The 11,682-nt window shown below is 41.7% G+C and overlaps 1 protein-coding gene across 2 annotated transcripts in view; it reads left to right on the top strand.

Annotated features, from left to right (window-relative positions):
• Positions 1-11,682, top strand: part of LOC133615516 (somatostatin receptor type 2-like) — a 46,277-nt gene that overhangs the window by 13,927 nt on the left and 20,668 nt on the right. Inside the window, exon 1 of one of the 2 annotated variants that reach the window (XM_061974157.2) lies at positions 9,557-9,750. The exons of the other annotated variant lie outside the window; for it this stretch is intronic. The gene's annotated coding sequence lies outside the window, so the exon portion shown is untranslated. Of the gene's footprint in view, positions 1-9,556; positions 9,751-11,682 lie in introns of those variants that run through there. 2 annotated transcript variants of the gene reach the window in all.

Raw genomic sequence — 11,682 nt, 5'->3', positions numbered from 1 at the left:
AATTAATCAGAAATATCAAGCAGCAAAAATGTACCAAACATGGAAAAAAGTGGAGAGTGTTTTGCATTTTCCCCCATATTGCTTTGTAACGGATTTAAATGGGTGTAATTCAGAATGTTTTTTTGGTGCATGGTCGTTTATAATATCTACAAATTGTGTTGTATTTTGTTATGTGTGACCATGTCTGTTGGCATTTTGTGTTGGTTCGATTTTTTTTTGCACCCTGACTAGGGAAGGTTGTTTGCTTTTGGTCATATAATACTGTGCTTTTGTTTCAATCAAAGCATGATAAGTGGTTACAGTTCTGAATTATTATTGTTGTCCGTGAGCAGTGGTGTGCCATCAGGGCCAGCGAGGCCTTCTCTGCTGGCCTAACATAACCAGAAATCATGGTAATAATTAAAGATAAAAGTAATTTTTTAATTTTACTAAATATCTAAAAGTATTCATATTCTCTTCATGTCATATTATGCTCCTTCCAGTGCTGTTGTTTTTAGGTAAGAGTTTTTATCCAATCAGAATCAACAATGCAATGTTTGTGCACTGTAAGTGAACGGACACATACGGTTGATAGACAATTGCGATAGCCAATCAGATCACGAGTTGTTGTCAGTAAGGCCTTCTAGCTGGCCTTACGTTGAATGTGACATTTACGCGTCCTATGATTGGATACTCACTTGGGAGTCCCAATTGGGTATCCAATCACAAGTTACGAAAACAGGAGGTAGCACCGGAGTCACACGAGCCATAGAAAGCCACAGAAAACTCACCGGTACTCACAAAGAAGGAGAGCAAAATGTTGATTAGGTGGCAGATATATTTGCAAGACCATTTTCAAGAAGGATACTTAAGAGAAACTACATCTTTTAAGACGAGGTCGGCCGACACCACAAGCTATCCCGGCGGTGAAATGGTTCGCCCGCCACTTTCACACGAATCAACCGACTACGACCCACTACCGACTTCGAGCGGTACCACTGGCTTATTCGGCGTCGAATGGGTGCTACAAATTGCGAGTTCAAATATTTTACGTCTTAATTTTTTCACGTTTCATTTGTTTCATTAAATTATTTTAATTATGACAGTACCACATAAGATATGTTTTATTTTCTGAAGCGAGTTTATTAAATGTTAAATGCGCCGAAAAATAGACCGTTTTGTACATTGTTGAGGGGATGCAATGTCCAGTAAGCGTGCAAGTGTGTTTCTGTATAGTATCTCCAGCTGTGTCCATGTGGTGACATAAATTACGGTATTTGGAGAGGTGAAGTCGGACTAAGCGGGACATCACTGAAGGCCTAGGTGAGAAACGCACGGCTCGCCACTGTCCGTGACATGGCGACGAAACAGCAGCAAATTAATGGACTTCTAAAATTTCTTGAATTCTCCCAGATTCTTTATTAAACTCATGACGTCTCGCAGAAAAAATCAAAGACGCCGGCGGGCTACACATGGTCCATGGGCCCTAGTTTAGACATAAAAAACTATAAAGGCCTACTGAAACCCACTACTACCGACCACGCAGTCTGATAGTTTATATATCAATGATGAAATCTTGACATTGCAACACATGCCAATACGACCGGGTTAGCTTACTAAAGTGCAATTTTAAATTTTGCGTGAAACATCCTGCTGAAAACGTCTCGGTATGATGACGCCTGCGTGTGACGTCACGGATTGTAGAGGACATTTTGGGACAGCAAGGTGGCCAGCTTTTAAGTCGTTTGTTATCATCGCAAAATTCCACAGTATTCTGGACATCTGTGTTGGTGAATCTTTTGCAATTTGTTCAATGAACAATGGAGACAGCAAAGAAGAAAGCTGTAGGTGTGAAGCGGTGTATTGCGGCAGGTGTTGTGTCGGATAACGCACCCCCGCCGTAGAATGCACCCCCTGACTGTTGTGCCGGATAACACAGCCGGTGTTTCATTGTTTACATTCCTGAAAGATGACAGTCAAGCTTTACCATTGGCCTGTGGAGAACTGGGACAACAGAGACTCTTACCAGGAGGATTTTAAGTTGGATGCGCAGACACGGTACCGTGAGTACACATGCAGCTGCGGCTTCCAAACATTTGATCGCTTGCCTGTACGTGTGTGCCGCTATGTGCATGTCATGTACGTAACTTTGGGGACTTTGGGGAAATATATGTGCTGTATGAACTTTGGGGAGTTGAACGGTACTTTGGGCTGTGGGATTGAGTGTGTTGTGCAGGTGTTTGAGTTGTATTGGCGGGTTATATGGACGGGAGGGGGGTGGTGCTTGTTATGCGGGATTAATTTGTGGCATATTAAATATAAGCCTGGTTGTGTTGTGGCTAATAGAGTATATATATGTCTTGTGTTTATTTACTGTTTTAGTCATTCCCAGCTGAATATCAGGTCCCACCCGCCTCTCACAGCATCTTCCCTATCTGAATCGCTCCCACTGCCCACTCTCACTTTCCTCATCCACGAATCTTTCATCCTCGCTCAAATTAATGGGGAAATCGGCGCTTTCTCGGTCCGAATCGCTCTCGCTGCTGGTGGCCATGATTGTAAACAATGTGCGGATGTGAGGAGCTCCACAACCTGTGACGTCACGCTACTCGTCTGCTACTTCCGGTACAGGCAAGGCTTTTTTATCAGCGACCGAAAATTGCGAACTTTATCGTCGATGTTCTCTACTAAATCCTTTCAACAAAAATATGGCGATATCGCGAAATGATCAAGTATGACACAGAGAATGGACCTGCAATCCCCGTTTAAATAAGAAAATTGCATTTCAGTAGGCCTTTAAATGTTTACAATGTACAGTGAAAATGTGCACAATTTATGTGCAAATTTATTCGAATGCACCAAAATAATTGAATTGTATTGTCTTTTTTGGGCAGCACGGTGCAAGAAGGGTTAGTGCATCTGCCTCACAATACGAAGATCCTGCGCTCAGGATCTTTCTGTGTGGAGTTTGCATGTTCTCCCCATGACTGTGTGGGTTCTCTGCTGCAATATCGGCACAGATTACAAATATTACGTCTCTAATTGCTATGCTGATGTTAAATAGCAGACAGCATCAAGAAATGATCCTGGATTGCGCTGCGAACATGACGCTACTACCAAGAACGTATGGGGGCAGATGCAGGCTCGAGACAAAGAAAGCTTTTTCAAAGGAATATTCGGACGAAGAATCATGAAAACAAAACCTTTGAATGTCTCTGAGTTCTTTCATAAGGCTCCGTCGATTGATGGAAGGAGTTTTAACTCTGAAGGAAGACCTTTCGCGCCACGGTCGATACTGTTCCAGATGACGTTTGATGTGTTCTGGAGTCTGGACCATCTTGGCAGCTGTGCAGAATACAGAGTTATTGTTACTCAGTTCGGAGTGCACAAATGCAGCATGAAGAGGTCAGTGTACACTTTATTATTCGACTTTAATATACCTATGTGGGGGGGGGGGCGTGGCCTGCGGACCTGCAGCGAAGCGGGGTGTGCCAGGACCGGTTTCGAGATTAGCGACAGGTGCGTAGATGGCACACCTCGGCTGGCTTATCTAATCACCGGTCGCTCTGTTAAAGAGCAGCAGCCGGGAAGGAGAGGGGTTGTTGATGGTGGAGAGAAAACCGGCGAGGGCGAGACGGACAGAAATTACTGAAAACGAACACAAAAAACATTTATTGCAAAATAAAGATGAACGAGGCGGTCATGTCTGTAATTGGTGGTCTGAAGAACCCGGAAGAGCAAGTCTTCCACAACCTACTTCACTACATTCAATCTCATCCATATTTCGTTTGAGAGTCCGAATTTAGTCGGCATTTTACATTTCCTTAGCTACCTTCTTAAAATAATCTCTTGTTTCTTCTTTTCTACCATCAATGCACTTCAAAATGTTCTGTTCTTTTAATTTGTGAAACAAATAAAACAGTCTCCTCTTCATTACAATCGTTGCTACGTTTTTATCGAATGGTATCTGCTTCCGGGTTGTATCCCGCGCGTGGAGACTGGCGCATGCGCGATACGAAGGGTCTTCTCCGGCGCACACACCCATTCAAGAGATCTGGTTTCCAATCACAATATCCTAGTGTGTTAGGCCCCTTCTACACTAAGCCAGCTAAGGTTATCCAAGGTAAATCCCACCTAACCTTATCCTTGTACACACACACACACACACACACACACACACACACACACACACACACACACACACACACACACACACACAATGGTCGTTTAAGACCCCCTACGCATGCGCATAAAATGCCATAGTCATAGTCACCTCCAATGTTGTTTTGTGTGCAAGTTCTTAAATTAAATTTAACTTATCTGAACTATATACAGCGTTGTGGTATTTCAATTAACTGGAATCCAGTGTAGGGATGTCCCGATCCAGGTTTTTGCACTTCCGATCCGATACCGATATTGTTTTTGCACTTCCGATCCGATACTGACCGATACTGGCCTATCCGAGCATGTATTAAAGTTTAAAGTTATTTAGTCGACTTAGTTGTCAGAATCATGTTGAAAAGGGTTTTAGTACTCTTGATAACAACTAGCCAGCTGAATTAGGGGAGTTTGAATAATACACAATGGTTGGTAACAAGAAACTGACCTGTTTATTCAAGGATAAACACAAAATAGACAAAATTATACATGACAAACAGAAATGGCATCATTGAACTAGGGCTGGGCGATATGGCCTTTTTTTAATATTGCGATATTTTAAGGCCATATTGCGATACACGATATATATCTCGATATTTTGCCTTAGCCTTGAATGAACACTTGATGCATATAATCACAGCAGTATGATGATTCTATGTGTCTACATTAAAACATTCTTCTTCATACTGCATTAATATATGCTACTTTTAAACTTTCATGCAGAGAGGGAAATGACAACTAGCGGCTGCGCTAGCATCACAGCTAACGTTATCCATGCTGCTACCTCGCTCTCTGCTGGGAGAGGGCGTATACGTATGTGACGTATGACGTGACAGTATGTGATGTGTGTAAGAAGGTGCACTTGCTGTCTGTGAGAGGGAGACACAGGAAAGAGTGAGAAGAGCCTGTCGTGTAATGCCAGCAGCTAAAAGCAACTGCGTGAGAATCCACAGACCTGTGGATGTGTTGAAGGTGTGCTGGAAAATGCGGAACGGAAATTAGGGTGCAGCAGAAAAGTGGAATGTATTATTTATATCGGTGCGTTGGAAAACACGGACCGGAGTTTTTTTTAAACTGGATCTGGATCGGCATTTTCCCATGCCTTGCCGATACGCATTTTTTTGCAAATATCGGCGGCCGATCCGATCCAAATATCGGATCGGGACATCCCAAATCCAGTGTGCTGTGGGGCCCTATTGTAGTGAATCACACCTGAGACATCATAAATTAATCAAATATTTAATGGACATGTGAAAGTAAACAATGTGATGAATAACATTTTACAACAATCAATCGAGGGATGTAGATATCTGGTCAGGACACTCCTCACTCTGTTGCCTTCACCTTCATTGTCCATTCGTTTTTGGTGACTTTATATACTCTGGACCATAACTAACAGTCTGCTTTGCCAGTCCAAAAGCATTCATCGTTTTTCGTAGTCTTTCTTCCCTAGTCGGCCAGGTAATACAAAGCACACGCTACCTTTTTTTTTTTTTTAAATCACATCCACGGTTGTCTCCCCTTCGACAAATGGACAAAGTTTTTCGGTAAGTAGAATCACAGCTTCCCCAAAAAGGTTCATTATGTGTTCTTATTCATATACTCTTTCAAATGTTCTTGTAATCAGACAATATTCTCGGTATATTAGATGGAATCTTTACTTGACATGTTTCGACTGTCGTCTGCAGTCTTCTTCAGAAGGGTGACCTGACCACTGTGACGTGTTGCCTATCAGCTGTTCTTATAGGCCTGGCCAACCAGGCAGACTAAGGGCCGCTTCCTTAGTTTGATCGGCTCCTTAATCCATCGCTTGAATTTGTTACTTTCTGTCCCGATGAGTTTGCTGTTGTCCCGGTCCATGAAGTGGTTATTTATTTTTGCAATGATCTGATATGGCTGATTTTAAGATTTCCTGTTCGGATTTTTGTTTTAGGCTTCTTGTAAACCTTACATTTGTCTCTTTTTCGCATTCTTTCTCATGTTCTTTCTTGGACATTCAACGCAAGGAAGAAAGAAAGTTCTCTTGCCGTGTGAGAAGTGTTGTATCCGAAATAGCTGAAAGTGCGCGTTTCCTTCACCTAAGGCAAGGGTCGGCAACCTTTACCACTCAAAGAGCCATTTTGACCCGTTTCACAAAATAAAGAAAACAATGGGAGCCACAAAACTCTTTTGAAATTTATAATGAAAAAATAACACTGCATACAAAGTTTTTTTTGTTTTGTGCTATGTATAAACCAGGGGTCTCAGACACGCGGCCCGCACCTTAATATGAAAATGTAATGTTAGTGCGGCCTGCGAGTTTTATATGAATGGCGCTTGACAGCATCACACTTGCCAACCCTCCCAATTTTTCCGGGAGACTCCCGAATTTCAGACCAACTATTCTCTCGAATGTCTGCTGATTTTCACCCAAACAACAATAATAAGGGCGTGCTATGATGGCACTGCCTTTAGCGCCCTCTACAATCTGTCCAGTCACATGTTGTATGCGGCTTCTGCAGACACACATAAGTGACTGCAAGGCATACTTGTTCAACAGCCATACAGGTCACACGTTTAAACAACTTTAACACTCTTACTAATATGCGCCACACTGTGAACCCACACCAAACAAGAATGACAAAAACATTTCGGGAGAACATCTGCACCGTAACACAACATAAACACTACAGAACAAATACCCAGAATCCCATGCATCCCTAACTCTTCCGGGCTACATTATACACCCCCGCTACCACCAACCCCCCCTCCGTGCGTCGGTTGAGGTGGGCGGGGTTTGGTCGTAGCGTGGGTGTATAATGTAGCCCGGAAGAGTTAGGGATGCATGGGATTCTGGGTATTTGTTCTGTTGTGTTTATGTTGTGTTACGGTGCGGATGTTCTCCCGAAATGTGTTTGTCATTCTTGTTTGGTGTGGGTTCACAGTGTGGCACATATTAGTAAGAGTGTTTAAGTTGTTTATATCACAACCCTCAGTGTAACCTGTATGGCTGTTGACCAAGAATGCGTTGGAGTCACTTACGTGTGTAAGCAGAGGCTGCATACTGCATGTGACCGGGCCGGCACGCAGATAGCATGGTGTAAAAGCAGCCGCGACGACATATTGTAGAGGACGTTAAAGGCAGTGCCGTCACGGCACGCCCTCAATATTGTTGTCCGGGTGAAAATCGGAGAATGTTTGCGCCGGGAGATTTCCGGGAGAGGCGCTGAAATCTGGAAACCTCCCGGTAAAATCGGGGGGGTCGGCAAGTATGCAGCTGAGCCGCATCAGAGTGATCAAAGAGCCGCATGCGGCCTCGGAGCCGCGGGTTGCAGACCCCTGACCTAAGGTGTTCATGTGTGATTTCCACAAGCGTCTGTACATGTAGAAGAAGAAGAAACACGGGCATGTCTGGATGACTCGCCTTCATATTTACAGTGGATAGCTACGGTTGAATTTCCAAACATTTTACATTTACAACTTGTTTTAACTGATGTCCGCTGTAATATCGGCACAGATTAGAAATATTACCTCTCGAATTGCTATGCTGATGTAAAACAGCAGACAGCATCAATCAAGACAGCAGACAGCACGTTCTTTCTGGCGTCACTTCCTGTGTGGGGCGCGGTCTTTTTGACTTCACTTCCTCTCCGAACTCAGTTTGTAAACGATCGATGAGTCCATACAAAGCTAAGAGCCGGAGATTAAAGAAATACACGGCGCACTTACCCGTGTAAAAAATTATCCAAGGAGGGGGACCTTAAACACTGGTTTAGTGTGGCTGACACGGGGCTTAGGCTAAATAATTATTTGTTTAAGGAGTTATCCGGCTTAGTTTAGAATAGTGTTGTAACGATACCAATATTTTGGTACTGGTACTAACATTATTTTGATACTTTTCGGCACTTTTCTAAATAAAGGGGACCACAAAAAAATTGCATTATTGGCTTCATTTTAACAAAAAATCTTACAGTACATTAAACATATGTTTCTTATTGCAGTTAAGTCCTTAAATAAAATAGTGAACATACTAGACAACTTGTCTTTTATTAGTAAGTAAACAAACAAAGGCTCCTAATGTAGTCTGCTGACATATGCAGTAACATATTGTGTCATTTTCCATTCTATTATTTTGTCAACATTAATAAGGACAAGTGATAGAAAATGAAGTATGAATTTACTTGTTCATTTACTGTTAATATCTGCTTACTTTCTCTTTTAACATGTTCTCTCTACACTTCTGTTAAAATGTAATAATTTATTCTTCTGTTTGGATGCTTTACATTAGTTTTGGATGATACCACAAATTTGGGTATCAATCCGATATCAAGTCGTTACAGGATCATACATTGGTCATATTCAAAGTCCTCATGTGTCCAGGGACATATTTCCTGAGTTTATAAACATAATATACATTTAAAAAAAACGAAAAATATCGATGTAATCATAGTAGTATCAACTAGATTTGTGCCTGTACTTGGTATCATTACAGTGGATATCAGGTGTAGATCCACCCATGGCATTTGTTTACATTGTGACGCCGGTGAGCTACGGTGTGTAGTGAAGCATGTTTAGCTATTGCTCGTCCTGCAGGGATGATACTTGTAAGAAACGTACTTTATTTGACGCCATGGAGACGAGGATTAGTGATTTAGAAGTAGCTAAAACACTGCCGACGGCGGATGGACGTTAATGGCTAGCTAGCTAGCCATGTCTTAAAGCACCTCTTCCTGAGGGTGTTTGAGTGTTATAACTTCACCTTTATCTTTAGTTGTTAAGCCAAAATGCGTCCGTTCTCCCTTTTCTGTCTACACACTGTCTGCTTGTAAGTACTCAGTGATTGTGCGCTGCCGAACATGCTCGTCTGCTTGTAAACCAGCAATGTCACAATGTGACTTCGACGCGGGCGGGTGCGGGACCGGTACGTTTCAGAGACGGTATAGTACCGAAAATGATTCATTCGTATCGCGGTACTATACTAATACCGGTATACCGTACAACCCTAGTGTAGACATAGCCTTAGTTTTCAGAAACCTAACACAATCGGATTAAGGTGTTTCCATGGGCTGTAGGAGCCGAACTATTTGCGAAATCGGTCTGATTAAGCGCATGGACACGTACTGAAAGACTCGAAGCAACTGGTGCTTTGAACCGTTGCTCACGACGTTGCCCTTTGTGGCTGCAAGTTTAATTAACGACCCGTGTTAAATGATGCTAGAAAAAGATGCAATCGATTAGCGCTGTAAAAATAAAGCAATTGTTGTTTCTATTTTGTAAGTTACCTTAACCTTACTGGGGTTTTTTTTGTCTGTCAATATCAGTGTGTGTGTGTGTGTGTGTGTGTCAATAAACCGCCTCTGCTTCTGTGCACATTCTCTCTCTGTCGTGCACGTCCTTAAACGTCTCTGCGCTCTGAGCAGGACTCATTTGTGAGGGCGCAGAGCAGGCGTGCGCACACCGTGGCAACATCATTTTGTACTGCTGCACTCCGCACGGATGGGCTCTCCGCAAAGATAACAATTCAAGCTGCGTTTTGATGTTCCAATCAACAGTAAACTTGAGGACTACTTGAAGAATCTAAACCCCCTTTTTTTTGTGTGTGTGTATTTTCAAAAGTGGTGTTTCTGCATGCAGGTAAGACTTTTTGGTTATCAACATCATCATGGCGTGTTTATTCCTGCAGGTTTGGATTTTTATTTAAATTTTTCAAACTGTGCTTATTAACATAAAGCATATGCTTACAACACAAATCACTTTGGATATACAGTACACTATAATTTGGATGATATACTGGTACTAGACTAATAGTTTTTTTTTAATCAAATTAAATCTGAATCTATTAAAAATGCATATTTTTTAATTAATTTTATTCATTTATTATTCGTAAACCATAATCAATAATTAAAGATTTTTTAAATCATGTTTTTATTTCAAATATTTTATTTATTCATTTCATCCTGCAAGAGCAAACATTAGTTAGACAACACACCCTTCAGCATGATGGATGATACGCAGAAAAAAGTAAACTTTTCTAAATAAATATAAAAAAATAAGTCATGTTCAGTCTTTATAGCTGGTTGCACTAGCAATTATGTTTTTTATTTAATTATTTCCTTAATGCAATGCATCAGTTATTTTTGACAAGCTCCTGACTAACTGTTGCGCACTCTGATCCAGACATCATTAATAATATATATAGGAAAACGTTCCCTAAAATTATTATTATTTGAATCCTGGTTATCGCAGGTCCTCTATGGACCAAAATAGGAGGACAGTCTGTTGTGCTGCTATGCAAGAACATGATAAGCCTGCATAATAAATCCCTTTTGAACAGCAAACCATTGTAAGAGCAGCAATGTTTCTTGTGCATGCAATCCAATTTACTTAGGGTAGCATTAATTTACATCCATGCCCACCCACTAATAAATCCCATCCTAAAAAAAAAAAAAAAAAAAAAAATGAGAGGAATCAGTCAGTCAGAGGCGCTCATTTAGCAGCATACGGAAGGAGTGTCTTCCCACTGGGGGAGATATCGTCTCTAAGAGTGTAACAAGTGATTTCCCCGGGTAGCAGCTTGGTTCGACAAATGAGCAGACTTGGGTCTCAGGTTGCGAGCACGGCGGAATCTTCGGAGAGGATCCTCGCTGCGTATGTTGTCAATCAAGCATGGAGGTTTTGCACATAAAAATCCTCATAGGAGCATTCCCCTACAAGTCATGTGTCGGTCTATCTGCATGAGGTGGTACTGTTTTTTTTTCTTACTTTCCATGCTGTAGCTTATATTTAATACAGAGCCGGGACTGGATTGCGCTTATATTGTTGTATTGGTAGTATATCTTGTCTGATGTTCTGTTCAAGTTTTTTAGGCAATAGTCCAACCTGTGCATACTCATAGCGCCCAGATTAACAAAATTTGACTTTATGTATTTTTTGCTATTGAGCATGAATCTGGCAGACATTTCCCATAATATCAATTAGATTTTGAATAATGGGTAGATAACTAACTGTACTTAGAAGTAGAGATGTCCGATAATATCCGACTGCCGATATTATCGGCCGATAAATGCTTTAAAATGTAATATCGGAAATTATCGGTATCGGTTTCAAAAAGTAAAATGTATGACTTTTTAAAACGCAGCTGTGCGGAGTGGTACACGGACGTAGGGAGAAGTAAAGAGCGCCAATAAACCTTAAAGCCACTGCCGGCCCAATCACATAATGTCTACGGCTTTTCACATACACAAGTGAATGCAAAGCATAATTGGTCAATAGCCATACAGGTCACACTGAGGGTTGCCGTATAAACAACTTTAACACTGTTACAAATATGCGCCACACTGTGAGGTGCTAGGGTACCAGGAGGTGCATGTGTAATCGCAAAAGGGTTGAACGAGAGTTCCCGCCAGAATCCTCATGGTGCTTTTGTTGACCAGAGAGGAGATTCTATAGAGAAATCTCGTTCGTTGGTTGACCTTTTTGATTACCTTGGTTGCCATTTTATCACAGGAAAGATTAGCCTCTAGAATGGAACCTAGTATGATCAACAGCCATACAGGTCACACTGAG

The sequence above is a fragment of the Nerophis lumbriciformis genome, linkage group LG22 (genome assembly GCF_033978685.3).
Source record: "Nerophis lumbriciformis linkage group LG22, RoL_Nlum_v2.1, whole genome shotgun sequence".
NCBI classification, from domain to species: Eukaryota; Metazoa; Chordata; class Actinopteri; order Syngnathiformes; family Syngnathidae; genus Nerophis; species Nerophis lumbriciformis.
Note: the sequence above shows the minus strand (reverse complement) of the source record. Positions and strands in the feature narration are given on the sequence as shown.